Here is an 18946-nt window from a genome sequence, read left to right on the forward strand (position 1 = left end):
GCGCGGATAGCTTGACCGCGGTGAAATACCGAGAGGTGCACGACCTCGCGAATCGAATATTTATTTGACGGATTTTTTCCCCAAAAAATTAAAATGACGGAAATCCGTCGTGGTGACGGAGAACTTTAACCCATGAACTATCTGATCCGGTACATTTTATTTGGTTCAAATAGTTTTTGGGATGGTTTCGATTTGTTGTGACACAACCCGGAAGTGAAGGGTATCTTTCGCTTTCAGCTAAAGCGCATGGGAACCACGTGGGCGTTTCATTTCGAATATCTCTAGAATACACGCTTAATTTATTTACACATCTGGATTTTTTTTATTCGTCTCATCAGCGCCGGCTCTCCCAAGATCAGGTAAGATTCATAAAACTGAATCAGCGATTCGGGGCCACTGTAGTGTTAGACTCCGTCCGATGCCGTACTTAAGCAGAAGGCACTAGATTTCAATGCGGTACGTTCTGCTAAACCCATTGGTTCCGTCCGAAATACCGTACTTCCCTCCTATTCAGTAGGGCAAATCAGTACGAAATAAAGGGTAGTGTTTTCGAATATATAGTAGGCATTAAACAGTAAGAGATAAGTACTGTGACTACCCGATCCGTACACCCTGCCCGATCCGTACCGAGCATGCGCGAGAAAATGTGCGCATGCGCGTTGCGATTGGCCTAGGCACGTATCGGGCAGATATTTTGCGCATGCGTTAACACTTTACGACACTACTAGATGCGAAGTAGTGAACGGAGTCTGTGATCGTACGAGAAGCATTGTAATAAAAAAAAATGAAGGATTTCAGATTTTATGGCGAGTTAAAGGAGTATATCTCCCACGGTTTATTCAAATCAACTTGTGATAAAAATATGCGACGTGAAATTCGTCGTGTATCTGAAAACTTTATAGTTGAAAGTAAGTTAAATTCAAACCATGTTCCTAAGTTAACAGTCTGTCCTGTCGTGGAATATAAAGTTCTTATATATATATTTATAAATAACAATGGTGGAACGTTTTCTTTTTATGTTTAGATAACCGAATGTTTTACATCGGACCAAACAAAAATTATATGCGTTTGGTTATGTTGACTGAAGAGAAAAAGAGGTCTGCTCTGATCGAGTGTCATAATAACCCTGGCACCGGTGTTACCATCATGGTGTACGACGCACTAGAGACAGGGTTATTGCCGGTTACTTTTGGCCTACCTTTTGTTTGGTCCGATGTAAAATATTCGGTTATCTAAACATAAAAAGAAAACGTTCCACCATAGTTATTAACTTTATATTCCACGACAGGACCGACTGTTAACCTAGGAACATGGTTTGAATTTAACTTACCTTTAACTATAAAGTTTTCAGATACACGACGAATTTCGCGTCGCATATTTTTGTCACAAGTCGGTTTGAATAGCTCCTTTATACTCCTTTAACTCGCCATAAAATCTGAAATCCTTCATTATTTTATTACAACACTTCCTGCACCCCAAACCAATGTTCTCCCCAATGTAACCAATGTATAAATCTATATTATATTATAATGTATGTGTATGTATTAATCCGCAGTTACAATTATAATAAATATAATTTATTATTATTTCTATTATTATTTAATTGTTATTATTACTACTATTATTTTTAACTGTTTACAAAGGTGTCGTAAAATGTAACGGTAGTGTCGTAAAGTGTTAACGCATGCGCAAATATCTGCCCGATACGTGCCTGGGACAATCGCAACGCGCATGTGCACATTTTCTCGCGCATGCTCGGTACGGATCGGGCAGGGTGTACGGATCGGGTAGTCACAAGTACCGGATGGCCTACTAAGTCGGGCGGCTGCTGGAGGTCTGCAGCCGGAGGGAGGCTTAAGATGGCGGAGTGAGAGGAGGGTTTTTAGCAGGCTCTGTTGAAACTTACTTTTTTTTTACTATTTAGCCAAATCTCTTGACATTTTGCCTTAGCAGTAGATCTGTGCTAAACATACTTTTTTTGATAGTCCGTTTGAAAGCCTTTTTGGTTACTACTTCACTTGCTACAGCTCCAAATTGTTAGAAGTTTGTCGGTATCATGTCGGATCATGAATACAGCCTGACTGCCCTACGGGAGCAGCACAACGAGGATGACTCTGATGCAATTGAAGTTGATGTCGCTGCTACAAATTTTGATCCAAACATGTCTACCGGTAAAGCTGATAAAGTAAACCGAGACCACACTCCATTAAAAAACAGAGCGGCGAAGAAGTTGAGGACGACTGGAACTGATCTCGAGGGAGATTCCGCAACAGCCATTTTACATGCGATACAGCTGTTAAACAATGTAGTGGAGACAGCTAAACGCCATTTCACTGTGACACCCAAAATGGAATCCTTTCCCACTGAACTGAGAAACTGACTCACATCTCTTTGGTTGCATGTAAATTTAAAGACTGATTCTTTACACAGCAACAGGCCCCAAAGGACCCACATCCATAGTGGTGTTTACCTCCCAAAAGCCTACAATGCTGACCTTATGATCTCCTGAGCTTGGGAGAGAGGCCATCTAAGAGAGGCTGGTCAAAACCAACCTTCGTCGATGGACACTGGGACCACAGTCAGGAAGGACCATAAAACTCTAAATTCCAACCTTATCTGATCGCCCACAGTTTAAACCCACTCTATGTCCTGTGTTATAATCCAGAGCTGAAGATACAAATATTTCAGGGATCTCTGTAACTCCAAATCTGATCTGTACACAGAATTGGGCTTCAGCCTACAGGAACCAGCTCGGCGAATGCAGTCTAGAGACACCGAACTTGACTACCTTCCATACAAGGAAAGATTAATTATTCTTGAAACCAGTATTCAGCATTCCAGCCTTAAGAACAAAGGACCACAAGACCATTTAAATGTGAACACTGTGCCATGTGGTTGATATAAAGACACAACTTATGATCTTTCATGTATTCAGTATTAAGTGATCTTATTAGAATACGTGTTACTGTATAAACACACCACATTGATGCATATCTATGTATTAGTTTGTATGTTACTCATCGAATGTAATCATTCTCATGTGTACGTATGTGACCTCACATTTATGCCTGTCTGTGCATTATGTCATTTGTTGTCCAAAAGTGGAAATTGAGAATGGCTCAATGTGTAGACTAATAGAACCAAATTAGTTCTTGTTTAGGCAGAGTATGTAAGACAATTTATTTAGGATTAGTTTACTTTGTCTTCGAATTGTGTTAATCTGTCTTCTTTGGTTAAGTCATTAACTAGACCTGGAAAGACGGGCACTCCTCGCTCTCCCCCTCTCTCTCTCTCTCGTTCTCTCCCCTGTCTGGGCAGAGGTCATGAATATTCATTAATAAAGGCCAATGGTCAATGGCCTGATGAACATGAAAGCGCCTTACAATTACGCCCCTAAAACTTGTTTTAAAAGCCCTAGCTCGAAGCGAAACTATGAGCTTGGCAGCCTGGTAATTTGGGAAGACTTGGAGAACTTCGCCAGAGTCGCCAAGACTCAAAGACTCGAACACGCCAAACCATCGCGACTGTTCGCTGGACTCACGCCGAACACCGCAGTGTCCAGAAGAGCGATGCCAAGAAACCGCAACTAACGCTCTCACCGAGTCCAACAGAAGATTCTTCTTTATTTTATTTTATTTTCTTTATTCTACGTTTCGTCGTCAAAAGTACTTTTATTTCGTCTAGTCGTTCAAGTCAAGCTCATCTTCTTTCTCAGTCAAGTCATCTGCACAAGTTTGTCTGCGCCCTCAAGCTTCGACTGTGACGTCACCGCTAAGTCTCCGCGACCCGAGCTGTCTCACGTGACCTGCTCCGCAGACCTTAGCCGCCTCAAGAAACGAACCGTGAACGCGCACCGGTTGGTCCGCGTAACCACGTCTCTCCTTCGAAGTAAGACGCTCAGTTCATATGCTGTTTTGGGGTTGCCAGCTGCTATTTCTCCCGGAATCCAAAATAGTAAATACTGTTACCATTAACCTGCCCAAACTTCCTCTTTCTTCTTTTCTATTCTCTCTCTAAAGACCTCGTGTCCGTCCCTGGGTCCTACGCTAGTTAGGCAAGCCTTAGGATAGTTAAATAAATAAATCTCATGATCCGACAGTTGTTTATCATTCGCTATTGTTGTTTAATTTTATATTCTTTGTTGTTCACTATTATATCCCTGGTTTAAATTAGTAGATTCACATATAGGTTTAGTTTCAATTTGAGCCAAATCATTCATATGCTTTGTATCAATTGTAATATTAACCATTTAATAAATGTGGACATTTATTCATCTGGTCACGGTGGTAAATGCATATTTTGGTCGATGGTATTAGGTCACTGCGCGGAACCAGAACTTAACCCTTTAGTAATGAGACTGATCAAACCATATTCCACCTAACTCCGTTATCACAATACTGGTTCCTGAGCAATCAGGATGGTGCCCCGTTCATAATCCATAAACTAATATATGTATCCGCTACATATAATGGTGCTGCCCGTGTGAGGGTTCCGTTGTCATATCTAGCTATTGGTCAGAAATGTACTGCTACCGTTATTAATTATTTCCATAATCCCGTGTCTTTACTGGTTGAATGTGAGCAAATGACTTGTGTTTTATGTTAAATGTTTCACGTCGTGTTTATGTCAGTGAAGCGTTCTTTAAGATCAGCTGTAGCGCACTTGCCCTAGTGCAATTCTGTAGGAAATTTAACATTTTCTGTAGGAAAAGAGGTAGAAAATTGAAGTTGCGGTTACCAACTTTAAGTTTATATCTCGGTCATAAGCTGAGTTTACGCGGGTACCGTAAATTCTGTCTGAAGTGACCAAGCTCGATATTTCGGGGACAAGGTTCGGCCCTAGCCTGACAACGGACGAACCTTGGAAATACGAGTTAAAGGCGAGAGATTCTTCTTCGCGTTTATCCGAAGTTAATATCTTGTCTTGACGGACAACTTGAGAGGGCTGCGTGTTCCAGCATCTCAAGTCAAAGCCCAAGAGCCACAAGTTGCAATTTAATCCTTTCAGGTGGCGCTTAGGCGCACGGTAAATTGTGTATTTGTGAATGCCACAGCGCGGTCGTTGCTCAACGATGAACCCATGGCAAATTAAATATTTATGAGTCGTAATTAACCTTTGAACAAGTAGTTGATATTGTGATAAATTTTTTAACATTGATTGTAATTGTGGAAACGCAGCGGTGCTCTTGCTGTTTTTTTTTAAGTGCTTAACTAACGAAAAGATTGAACTAAACTATAGCATCTCTAGACGTGGTTGTCTGAGATCAATGTACATCCTTCTGAGGTCAAGTACGTCACCTCTGACGTTACTCGTTGCCTAGCGGAAAGGGAACCTGTTAGTTGAACTAGCTAGCTGGCCTGCTAAGGCTAGCCTACTGTGTTGTGAAAGCGAACTCTTTGTCTCCCTCGCGTGGAAAGCCACACATTGTTAATTAAGTATAATTGTTTAGACACGTGTAGACACGTCACTGTTGACACGCTCCCCAGTAGGGAGGAAACAATAGCTAAACTGGTTAGCTTTGGAAAGCTAGCCCTCGCCTTTTGAAACGTAGCCTTGTGTCTCCATCGTGCGGCTGCACATGGAATGTCAATACAAGTGAAGTGTTGAAACCGAAATTGCTTTAAATATTTAAATGCCACATGCTGTTTATGTACCTAGTTAAAGTAGTATAATGTATTATACTGTACCATATAAAGCCATTGTATAGAAGTGATTAATATTGAGTTATTAATATTATTGTTGTTTAGATCCACTTTTACCAATTAGTAATAAAGTGACTAAAGTTAATCAACCCCACAATCCTAGACCAAAGACAGCTCAACAGTTCTTGTTTTATAGTATTAAGTGAAATTTTAATTTTAATTTAAATTGGAACTTACATTAAATCCCATATAACCAAATACTTCCCACTTATCTAGTCTTTTAAAAAATTTTCTTTTTGTATACACATTTTGTCTTATTTGTTGTTTTAATTCTTTTACTTTTACTAAGTATTACTGAAACAATCATTTAAAGCACATTTAACCATACTTTTATAATCCTCTATTTAGTCTTATACACATATCTGTTTTCTTTTGTTTGTTTTGTTATTTACATACGGGTCAGACCACTACCCACATACGCTAGAAAATCTTGCAATAACTACCTTCAAACACCATCAGATCTAGCTGACCCAATTCAAACTCTAGCAGACAAAACTTAACTCACACACCATGAGTAAGTCAGGTCAGGCAAGCGCCCCAAAGAGAGACGACACCATGAGAGATGTAGAAGTCACCTTGCAGGAACTAACCAAAGACATAGTCCCTGGCTACTTAGAGGAAGCTCAACAAGCTGAACCCACTAGACTAACTGACCTCATGACTGACTGCATAGCATCACACATAACTAAACAACTCAAGGGTCGAGAGCTCACCGAGGTCATAAGCAAGATAGCCCTCCTGACCATCACACAGTTGAAAGCCGCTTATGATGAAAGAGACCAATGGCAGAAGAAGTTCAGTAATGCCATCCAAGTAAGCCGCCAAATAGAAGAAGAAAACACCCAATTAAGAAGAGAGATTGTTGAAGCCACCAAACTAAGAAACCAGACTCGAGAAGAAACTAATCTTGAAAGACAAGAACTCATGTCTGAATTGTCAAAGGCAAAGTATGACCTAGTAGTATCGCAACAAAATCAGCGCAAGTTAGAGGTCGAGTTTGCAGAAGCCAAAACTGAAACATGGAGTCCATCCTCACGAAGGGAACTCCCAGAGAGAAGTTCCACCGCTTACCGGAACGAAAGACATCATTCCCTGAACCCTGAACAGAGCAGAAGACCTGAGTGGGAAAACCCTTACCCGGAGAGACAGAGTGCCACGTCCAGCCACCAAGGTAGCCCAACAAGGCATATAGGGCTGCCTACCACACATGCTTTCACTTCAGGACACCCCTCAGTCCCTCCAAGCAAGCCTGGCCACATAGACCTAGCCAGCCTCGGGTCCTCTACAGAAGGCCAGTCGCCAGGAGGCTACCCGCCTCTAAGACCCTCCGACAGAGAGCTGGACAAAATAGCGCGTAACATCATCCGCTTCGAACCAAAGCCCAATAGTGATAACGATGTCAGCATGTACTTAAAAGACATTGAATACTACCTGAGAAAATTCCCCTGCACCACTGTAGATGACAAGGTGTACCTCATAAAGGTGACATCTAGCAGGGAGGTCAGTAGCTTCATCGAACGTCAGTCTCTCCAGATAAGAGCAGACTATAACCTGCTCTGCCATGCATTAGAAGACGAATTCTCCAACCATTTACATCAGACGGGATTGATAGCAGCTATGGAAACAAAACAGCAAAGGCAGGAATCACCCCAACAATACTATTCCCGCCTCCGTCAGGCCTACTTTGGGTCTCGCAATGAACCTGAAATGGAGGAAGACATAAACTTCAAGACATTATTTGTCCACAACCTCCATCCCAATACTAGCCACCAGCTAGGAGTGGCAGCCTGTCCCCAAACACTATCTAGCCGACAGCTTCGTAATCTAGCCATTAAAGGTTTCATCAAACATACCCAAAAGCGGTCCAAACCTCCAAAGGTCCAGAACTCAGACTCCAAACTCCCACGGTTGGAGCTTGAAGAGGCCCCAGATTTGGAGCCCTCAGGCTCGACCCTGACCCATGAGGCCAGAGGACGCCCCCAATCCCGAACACCTGACGAAGGCCACGGACACTCTCAATCCCGCTGGAGGGATCAAAACAGAGACCGGTCCAACTCTACTACCAGCCGAAGCTCCTTCAGAGAGCACCAAGCTATGTTCTCAGACCCTCAGAACGGAGAACAAACTCACAGCAACTACAGAGGGAACAACACCCTTCCAAAGATGAAATCATATTCACACAACAAGCCACAATATGATAGTCATCCAGGTCAAACTGAGGAAAGGCATGGTAAAACTCACTGCAAAATAGATCTCCAGCCCAGAGATAAAGCCACTGACAACAACAACCCCCTTGGAAACATGAGCCAAGAAGACCTAGAGTTCATCAAACGAATAGCGGGAACCCTTCAAGCCACTAAAGCCCCTAAGGTTGACCCACTCTCCGTCACAGCGCTGAATGAAGAAAGTCCCAGACCACAAATTCATCCACAACGCCAGAGAGCAGAACAAGAACTCCACAAAATTTCCAGTAAAACAGAGATCAGGCCTTATTGCCCACCAACTTCATACGGTGGGGGGAAGACCACTAATACCCACCCTCAAGATGAGGTGAACTCCACCCCTCATAAGACAGTATTAGTTGTACAATTAGACCCAAAAGAAAGACTCGGCCAGGAGGATCCCTCCATCATCCAAGATGAACCTTCATTCCAACAGTTCCTAGGCCATCTCAGTGAGAAAGGAGCTGCACGCAAACTCCACCTGTCAGTGAAGTTAGAAAATTCATTAACTCAGGAAGCTCTGTTAGACACAGCATCTGACATCACCTTGATGTCCACCACTCTGTTCCATCAGGTTAAAGCCATAACGAGGAAAGCTAACAAAGAGCTACAGCCTCAAAGTTACCCCCTGAATGTCCAACCCTACTCACACACAAGCATAGCAGTGGACAAAATAGTCTGGATCCATCTGACTATTGGCCCAATGAACCTCGTTCACCCGGTTCACATTTCTCCCCTGGAGACCATCCCCTTTCTCATTGGCAAGGATCTCCTTAACCGATTCAAGCCACTGATTGATTCCAAACAGCTAAAAATCTGGGCACAAGTCCGGGAACTATTACCAGCTTCCCTACCCAGTCCCTCGTCAGTGTGCCACACATTTGAGATACAAGCCACAATACCTGGCCACCTCTGGGAGCCGCCAGGCATCACAGATATAAAACTGACTAAACCGAAGCAAGACACTCCACGGCCTACCTGGCCCCCTAACAAGTGTCTCGCAAATCAAGACACCTTTCCAGGTGACCTAAAGACAACTGCAGGAAAAGAAGAACACTTGCAGCAAGTCATCAATATGGTTCCATCTTCAACAGAACTTACAGGGGGGTCTCTAGAACATCCATGTAGTCCAGGGCAAGACCTAGATGCAGATGCCACAGACTTTTCCCTCCCTCCCGACCCATCAGTATTGGTGGGTACGAGGTCACAAACAGAACCATCAATCCAACTCAAGTCTGCATCAACTCAACCTGCATTGTCAGATTCAGATCTCCTCGCCTTACAGGCCCAAGATCCGGCTGATCACAAAATGGTTCTTTACCTCTCCGATTCCCTGACACATGACATTCTAGAACCTGACAGTAAGACTGTTCCTGACCTTAGTGACTTGTTTAGTGCTCAATCCTCACTCCGTCTAGTCAAGGGCCTGCCTACGTATGTCTCCGAGGCCCTCACTTCACCTGCGCTCGTGGTCCCTCGAAGCCAAAGGGGGGAAATGCTGATCCATGCCCATGACTCTCCATGTGAAGGCCACAAAGGAGTTAAGGCCACACATCAAGCACTGCAACAAGCCGCCTACTGGCCTGGCATGATAAAAGATGGGATAAACCACATCAAAGACTGCCTGGTATGCCACCAGATTAAGCCCTCAGTTTTGACTCACAGAGCCCCAAGACAAGAACAAGGACTAACCTCTCTGTGGTCAAACCTCCACAAACGCCGCAAGGCTACATTCACATTTGCACAACATCTCAGAAAGAGTGCTAGAAGACGCAAAGCTTATTATGACGTCAAAGCATCCCAACATGAGTTCCAAGTGGGGGACAAGGTGTGGTCCTCTGTGTTCATCACACCTACAGGCAGGGCCAGACAATGCACAGAGAAATTAGCTCATAAGTCCTATTCAAACTACACAGGGCCCCACACCATCACTGACAAACTCCTCCACCGAATCAAAGTTCCTCCAGAAAGGGGGGATCCAACTTTATTTGGGCTCACCACGATCAAATCAAAGCCCATAAGACCACCTTAGAGAACAAAATCTAAAGAAAGAAATCCCATAGAGCTATCTACAACTCTTCATCCATACTCTACTCTGGCCATTATTTTACCCACAATGTGCGCTAACCAAGCTGTCTTTGTGCTCTAGACACTTAGTGGGGGGGGTGAACCCTAAGGTGACCCTTAGCCCAACATGTAGTTAAATAGTTAAACAACGTATGATATGCATAAGCTTAACGATGTACAATTATCTCAGTAGGATGACCTGGCTGAGTGCAGTCCTGAAATTCAGCATTATAACGACCTCACTGTCTTAGTGCTTAACACCTACAGCATCGTTTTAAATAAGACCATATGAACAGCTAATATGCTTCTCTCTGTCCTACATGTTGATGATGCTCACACCCAACTGGTAAACACACTCATTTCAGACATGTGGCGTGGAATCAGCGCCTCCGTTGATAGCTCTGGTAGGGGAAGAACCCCTCCATATTTAATACCTCACTTTTTGGTACAACACAATTTGACCAAAGCTACTAAAGGAACCTCCACAGATTTGTGGGCTCACTTTGCCTATACTTTAGGTGGTGTGGTTCTAATATATTGCAACCCTCAAGATAGGGAACCAATTTTCCTAGTTAACTTACCCATAGTGTTTACAGAAAACCTCTACCAAATTTACTCTTCCAAATTATGCATGTGTACGTAAGCCAAAGACATCTACTACCGTTGGTCTAAATAAATTGTTTATACATGATAGTACTAATGGTATTTGTGGCCTCCGATTTCTGATGGACAGTGCGCAGTGCCCTGTCACCGTCACCTCTAAAGCCTCCAAAGCTATACTGCATGTCGGAGATTTGGCTCTGTATCAGTTAAACCCTGATCAATATGAAAGTGAAATAGAAATAACTGACTTCTTTGCGAAACACCGCCTAGAACTAGAAACACATACCCTTACATGTATGAAGGTACCCAAGTGATTGACTTGACCCCAGTAGGAAATGTATTGAAGGAAATTGCATCCCTACCTATCGCCCCTTCTCAACCTATCTCCTATTCCTGGTCAACCCCAGACACCGTACTAGCCACCGTTGTGGGGTTAGGATACGTGTTAGTTTTAATATAGCCTACTTTTACCTAATGCGAACTCGGATCCTGCAAACCCAGTTAGACAAATGTACCAGCCACCTAGTCAAGTTTGTCAGACGCAAAGATCCTTACCCTGGCAGTGACCAGGGGGAAGATGAGCTGGATAAGGACCTAGTTCTCCTAGAGTTACCCTTGTAGTGCACGATAAGGATAATGTCGTACTAGTTAGCCCAACCTATTACTTATATGATTTCTTTATCTTTCTCTTCTCTTTATGAGGCAACCCCAATAAAGCATGTGAATGTTGGTGTCATGTTATGCTCTGCATCCTTCAGCTCTCTCCATCTTGTGGCATGCCACCCACTATCGTGGATGCCCTACCAAGTGGGGGATATGTAGTGGAGACAGCTAAACGCCATTTCACTGTGACACCCAAAATGGAATCCTTTCCCACTGAACTGAGAAACTGACTCACATCTCTTTGGTTGCATGTAAATTTAAAGACTGATTCTTTACACAGCAACAGGCCCCAAAGGACCCACATCCATAGTGGTGTTTACCTCCCAAAAGCCTACAATGCTGACCTTATGATCTCCTGAGCTTGGGAGAGAGGCCATCTAAGAGAGGCTGGTCAAAACCAACCTTCGTCGATGGACACTGGGACCACAGTCAGGAAGGACCATAAAACTCTAAATTCCAACCTTATCTGATCGCCCACAGTTTAAACCCACTCTATGTCCTGTGTTATAATCCAGAGCTGAAGATACAAATATTTCAGGGATCTCTGTAACTCCAAATCTGATCTGTACACAGAATTGGGCTTCAGCCTACAGGAACCAGCTCGGCGAATGCAGTCTAGAGACACCGAACTTGACTACCTTCCATACAAGGAAAGATTAATTATTCTTGAAACCAGTATTCAGCATTCCAGCCTTAAGAACAAAGGACCACAAGACCATTTAAATGTGAACACTGTGCCATGTGGTTGATATAAAGACACAACTTATGATCTTTCATGTATTCAGTATTAAGTGATCTTATTAGAATACGTGTTACTGTATAAACACACCACATTGATGCATATCTATGTATTAGTTTGTATGTTACTCATCGAATGTAATCATTCTCATGTGTACGTATGTGACCTCACATTTATGCCTGTCTGTGCATTATGTCATTTGTTGTCCAAAAGTGGAAATTGAGAATGGCTCAATGTGTAGACTAATAGAACCAAATTAGTTCTTGTTTAGGCAGAGTATGTAAGACAATTTATTTAGGATTAGTTTACTTTGTCTTCGAATTGTGTTAATCTGTCTTCTTTGGTTAAGTCATTAACTAGACCTGGAAAGACGGGCACTCCTCGCTCTCCCCCTCTCTCTCTCTCGTTCTCTCCCCTGTCTGGGCAGAGGTCATGAATATTCATTAATAAAGGCCAATGGTCAATGGCCTGATGAACATGAAAGCGCCTTACAATTACGCCCCTAAAACTTGTTTTAAAAGCCCTAGCTCGAAGCGAAACTATGAGCTTGGCAGCCTGGTAATTTGGGAAGACTTGGAGAACTTCGCCAGAGTCGCCAAGACTCAAAGACTCGAACACGCCAAACCATCGCGACTGTTCGCTGGACTCACGCCGAACACCGCAGTGTCCAGAAGAGCGATGGCAAGAAACCGCAACTAACGCTCTCACCGAGTCCAACAGAAGATTCTTCTTTATTTTATTTTATTTTCTTTATTCTACGTTTCGTCGTCAAAAGTACTTTTATTTCGTCTAGTCGTTCAAGTCAAGCTCATCTTCTTTCTCAGTCAAGTCATCTGCACAAGTTTGTCTGCGCCCTCAAGCTTCGACTGTGACGTCACCGCTAAGTCTCCGCGACCCGAGCTGTCTCACGTGACCTGCTCCGCAGACCTTAGCCGCCTCAAGAAACGAACCGTGAACGCGCACCGGTTGGTCCGCGTAACCACGTCTCTCCTTCGAAGTAAGACGCTCAGTTCATATGCTGTTTTGGGGTTGCCAGCTGCTATTTCTCCCGGAATCCAAAATAGTAAATACTGTTACCATTAACCTGCCCAAACTTCCTCTTTCTTCTTTTCTATTCTCTCTCTAAAGACCTCGTGTCCGTCCCTGGGTCCTACGCTAGTTAGGCAAGCCTTAGGATAGTTAAATAAATAAATCTCATGATCCGACAGTTGTTTATCATTCGCTATTGTTGTTTAATTTTATATTCTTTGTTGTTCACTATTATATCCCTGGTTTAAATTAGTAGATTCACATATAGGTTTAGTTTCAATTTGAGCCAAATCATTCATATGCTTTGTATCAATTGTAATATTAACCATTTAATAAATGTGGACATTTATTCATCTGGTCACGGTGGTAAATGCATATTTTGGTCGATGGTATTAGGTCACTGCGCGGAACCAGAACTTAACCCTTTAGTAATGAGACTGATCAAACCATATTCCACCTAACTCCGTTATCACAATACTGGTTCCTGAGCAATCAGGATGGTGCCCCGTTCATAATCCATAAACTAATATATGTATCCGCTACATATAATGGTGCTGCCCGTGTGAGGGTTCCGTTGTCATATCTAGCTATTGGTCAGAAATGTACTGCTACCGTTATTAATTATTTCCATAATCCCGTGTCTTTACTGGTTGAATGTGAGCAAATGACTTGTGTTTTATGTTAAATGTTTCACGTCGTGTTTATGTCAGTGAAGCGTTCTTTAAGATCAGCTGTAGCGCACTTGCCCTAGTGCAATTCTGTAGGAAATTTAACATTTTCTGTAGGAAAAGAGGTAGAAAATTGAAGTTGCGGTTACCAACTTTAAGTTTATATCTCGGTCATAAGCTGAGTTTACGCGGGTACCGTAAATTCTGTCTGAAGTGACCAAGCTCGATATTTCGGGGACAAGGTTCGGCCCTAGCCTGACAACGGACGAACCTTGGAAATACGAGTTAAAGGCGAGAGATTCTTCTTCGCGTTTATCCGAAGTTAATATCTTGTCTTGACGGACAACTTGAGAGGGCTGCGTGTTCCAGCATCTCAAGTCAAAGCCCAAGAGCCACAAGTTGCAATTTAATCCTTTCAGGTGGCGCTTAGGCGCACGGTAAATTGTGTATTTGTGAATGCCACAGCGCGGTCGTTGCTCAACGATGAACCCATGGCAAATTAAATATTTATGAGTCGTAATTAACCTTTGAACAAGTAGTTGATATTGTGATAAATTTTTTAACATTGATTGTAATTGTGGAAACGCAGCGGTGCTCTTGCTGTTTTTTTTTAAGTGCTTAACTAACGAAAAGATTGAACTAAACTATAGCATCTCTAGACGTGGTTGTCTGAGATCAATGTACATCCTTCTGAGGTCAAGTACGTCACCTCTGACGTTACTCGTTGCCTAGCGGAAAGGGAACCTGTTAGTTGAACTAGCTAGCTGGCCTGCTAAGGCTAGCCTACTGTGTTGTGAAAGCGAACTCTTTGTCTCCCTCGCGTGGAAAGCCACACATTGTTAATTAAGTATAATTGTTTAGACACGTGTAGACACGTCACTGTTGACACGCTCCCCAGTAGGGAGGAAACAATAGCTAAACTGGTTAGCTTTGGAAAGCTAGCCCTCGCCTTTTGAAACGTAGCCTTGTGTCTCCATCGTGCGGCTGCACATGGAATGTCAATACAAGTGAAGTGTTGAAACCGAAATTGCTTTAAATATTTAAATGCCACATGCTGTTTATGTACCTAGTTAAAGTAGTATAATGTATTATACTGTACCATATAAAGCCATTGTATAGAAGTGATTAATATTGAGTTATTAATATTATTGTTGTTTAGATCCACTTTTACCAATTAGTAATAAAGTGACTAAAGTTAATCAACCCCACAATCCTAGACCAAAGACAGCTCAACAGTTCTTGTTTTATAGTATTAAGTGAAATTTTAATTTTAATTTAAATTGGAACTTACATTAAATCCCATATAACCAAATACTTCCCACTTATCTAGTCTTTTAAAAAATTTTCTTTTTGTATACACATTTTGTCTTATTTGTTGTTTTAATTCTTTTACTTTTACTAAGTATTACTGAAACAATCATTTAAAGCACATTTAACCATACTTTTATAATCCTCTATTTAGTCTTATACACATATCTGTTTTCTTTTGTTTGTTTTGTTATTTACATACGGGTCAGACCACTACCCACATACGCTAGAAAATCTTGCAATAACTACCTTCAAACACCATCAGATCTAGCTGACCCAATTCAAACTCTAGCAGACAAAACTTAACTCACACACCATGAGTAAGTCAGGTCAGGCAAGCGCCCCAAAGAGAGACGACACCATGAGAGATGTAGAAGTCACCTTGCAGGAACTAACCAAAGACATAGTCCCTGGCTACTTAGAGGAAGCTCAACAAGCTGAACCCACTAGACTAACTGACCTCATGACTGACTGCATAGCATCACACATAACTAAACAACTCAAGGGTCGAGAGCTCACCGAGGTCATAAGCAAGATAGCCCTCCTGACCATCACACAGTTGAAAGCCGCTTATGATGAAAGAGACCAATGGCAGAAGAAGTTCAGTAATGCCATCCAAGTAAGCCGCCAAATAGAAGAAGAAAACACCCAATTAAGAAGAGAGATTGTTGAAGCCACCAAACTAAGAAACCAGACTCGAGAAGAAACTAATCTTGAAAGACAAGAACTCATGTCTGAATTGTCAAAGGCAAAGTATGACCTAGTAGTATCGCAACAAAATCAGCGCAAGTTAGAGGTCGAGTTTGCAGAAGCCAAAACTGAAACATGGAGTCCATCCTCACGAAGGGAACTCCCAGAGAGAAGTTCCACCGCTTACCGGAACGAAAGACATCATTCCCTGAACCCTGAACAGAGCAGAAGACCTGAGTGGGAAAACCCTTACCCGGAGAGACAGAGTGCCACGTCCAGCCACCAAGGTAGCCCAACAAGGCATATAGGGCTGCCTACCACACATGCTTTCACTTCAGGACACCCCTCAGTCCCTCCAAGCAAGCCTGGCCACATAGACCTAGCCAGCCTCGGGTCCTCTACAGAAGGCCAGTCGCCAGGAGGCTACCCGCCTCTAAGACCCTCCGACAGAGAGCTGGACAAAATAGCGCGTAACATCATCCGCTTCGAACCAAAGCCCAATAGTGATAACGATGTCAGCATGTACTTAAAAGACATTGAATACTACCTGAGAAAATTCCCCTGCACCACTGTAGATGACAAGGTGTACCTCATAAAGGTGACATCTAGCAGGGAGGTCAGTAGCTTCATCGAACGTCAGTCTCTCCAGATAAGAGCAGACTATAACCTGCTCTGCCATGCATTAGAAGACGAATTCTCCAACCATTTACATCAGACGGGATTGATAGCAGCTATGGAAACAAAACAGCAAAGGCAGGAATCACCCCAACAATACTATTCCCGCCTCCGTCAGGCCTACTTTGGGTCTCGCAATGAACCTGAAATGGAGGAAGACATAAACTTCAAGACATTATTTGTCCACAACCTCCATCCCAATACTAGCCACCAGCTAGGAGTGGCAGCCTGTCCCCAAACACTATCTAGCCGACAGCTTCGTAATCTAGCCATTAAAGGTTTCATCAAACATACCCAAAAGCGGTCCAAACCTCCAAAGGTCCAGAACTCAGACTCCAAACTCCCACGGTTGGAGCTTGAAGAGGCCCCAGATTTGGAGCCCTCAGGCTCGACCCTGACCCATGAGGCCAGAGGACGCCCCCAATCCCGAACACCTGACGAAGGCCACGGACACTCTCAATCCCGCTGGAGGGATCAAAACAGAGACCGGTCCAACTCTACTACCAGCCGAAGCTCCTTCAGAGAGCACCAAGCTATGTTCTCAGACCCTCAGAACGGAGAACAAACTCACAGCAACTACAGAGGGAACAACACCCTTCCAAAGATGAAATCATATTCACACAACAAGCCACAATATGATAGTCATCCAGGTCAAACTGAGGAAAGGCATGGTAAAACTCACTGCAAAATAGATCTCCAGCCCAGAGATAAAGCCACTGACAACAACAACCCCCTTGGAAACATGAGCCAAGAAGACCTAGAGTTCATCAAACGAATAGCGGGAACCCTTCAAGCCACTAAAGCCCCTAAGGTTGACCCACTCTCCGTCACAGCGCTGAATGAAGAAAGTCCCAGACCACAAATTCATCCACAACGCCAGAGAGCAGAACAAGAACTCCACAAAATTTCCAGTAAAACAGAGATCAGGCCTTATTGCCCACCAACTTCATACGGTGGGGGGAAGACCACTAATACCCACCCTCAAGATGAGGTGAACTCCACCCCTCATAAGACAGTATTAGTTGTACAATTAGACCCAAAAGAAAGACTCGGCCAGGAGGATCCCTCCATCATCCAAGATGAACCTTCATTCCAACAGTTCCTAGGCCATCTCAGTGAGAAAGGAGCTGCACGCAAACTCCACCTGTCAGTGAAGTTAGAAAATTCATTAACTCAGGAAGCTCTGTTAGACACAGCATCTGACATCACCTTGATGTCCACCACTCTGTTCCATCAGGTTAAAGCCATAACGAGGAAAGCTAACAAAGAGCTACAGCCTCAAAGTTACCCCCTGAATGTCCAACCCTACTCACACACAAGCATAGCAGTGGACAAAATAGTCTGGATCCATCTGACTATTGGCCCAATGAACCTCGTTCACCCGGTTCACATTTCTCCCCTGGAGACCATCCCCTTTCTCATTGGCAAGGATCTCCTTAACCGATTCAAGCCACTGATTGATTCCAAACAGCTAAAAATCTGGGCACAAGTCCGGGAACTATTACCAGCTTCCCTACCCAGTCCCTCGTCAGTGTGCCACACATTTGAGATACAAGCCACAATACCTGGCCACCTCTGGGAGCCGCCAGGCATCACAGATATAAAACTGACTAAACCGAAGCAAGACACTCCACGGCCTACCTGGCCCCCTAACAAGTGTCTCGCAAATCAAGACACCTTTCCAGGTGACCTAAAGACAACTGCAGGAAAAGAAGAACACTTGCAGCAAGTCATCAATATGGTTCCATCTTCAACAGAACTTACAGGGGGGTCTCTAGAACATCCATGTAGTCCAGGGCAAGACCTAGATGCAGATGCCACAGACTTTTCCCTCCCTCCCGACCCATCAGTATTGGTGGGTACGAGGTCACAAACAGAACCATCAATCCAACTCAAGTCTGCATCAACTCAACCTGCATTGTCAGATTCAGATCTCCTCGCCTTACAGGCCCAAGATCCGGCTGATCACAAAATGGTTCTTTACCTCTCCGATTCCCTGACACATGACATTCTAGAACCTGACAGTAAGACTGTTCCTGACCTTAGTGACTTGTTTAGTGCTCAATCCTCACTCCGTCTAGTCAAGGGCCTGCCTACGTATGTCTCCGAGGCCCTCACTTCACCTGCGCTCGTGGTCCCTCGAAGCCAAAGGGGGGAAATGCTGATCCATGCCCATGACTCTCCATGTGAAGGCCACAAAGGAGTTAAGGCCACACATCAAGCACTGCAACAAGCCGCCTACTGGCCTGGCATGATAAAAGATGGGATAAACCACATCAAAGACTGCCTGGTATGCCACCAGATTAAGCCCTCAGTTTTGACTCACAGAGCCCCAAGACAAGAACAAGGACTAACCTCTCTGTGGTCAAACCTCCACAAACGCCGCAAGGCTACATTCACATTTGCACAACATCTCAGAAAGAGTGCTAGAAGACGCAAAGCTTATTATGACGTCAAAGCATCCCAACATGAGTTCCAAGTGGGGGACAAGGTGTGGTCCTCTGTGTTCATCACACCTACAGGCAGGGCCAGACAATGCACAGAGAAATTAGCTCATAAGTCCTATTCAAACTACACAGG

General features: G+C 43.6%; 1 protein-coding gene across 1 annotated transcript in view; it reads left to right on the top strand.

Annotated features, from left to right (window-relative positions):
- Positions 1-18946, top strand: part of LOC143509986 (uncharacterized) — a 38400-nt gene continuing 19454 nt past the window's right edge. Inside the window, exon 1 of the mRNA XM_076998926.1 lies at positions 1-359. The gene's annotated coding sequence lies outside the window, so the exon portion shown is untranslated. The remainder of the gene's footprint in view (positions 360-18946) is intronic.

Source organism: Brachyhypopomus gauderio, chromosome 3 (assembly GCF_052324685.1).
Source record: "Brachyhypopomus gauderio isolate BG-103 chromosome 3, BGAUD_0.2, whole genome shotgun sequence".
Taxonomy (NCBI): Eukaryota; Metazoa; Chordata; class Actinopteri; order Gymnotiformes; family Hypopomidae; genus Brachyhypopomus; species Brachyhypopomus gauderio.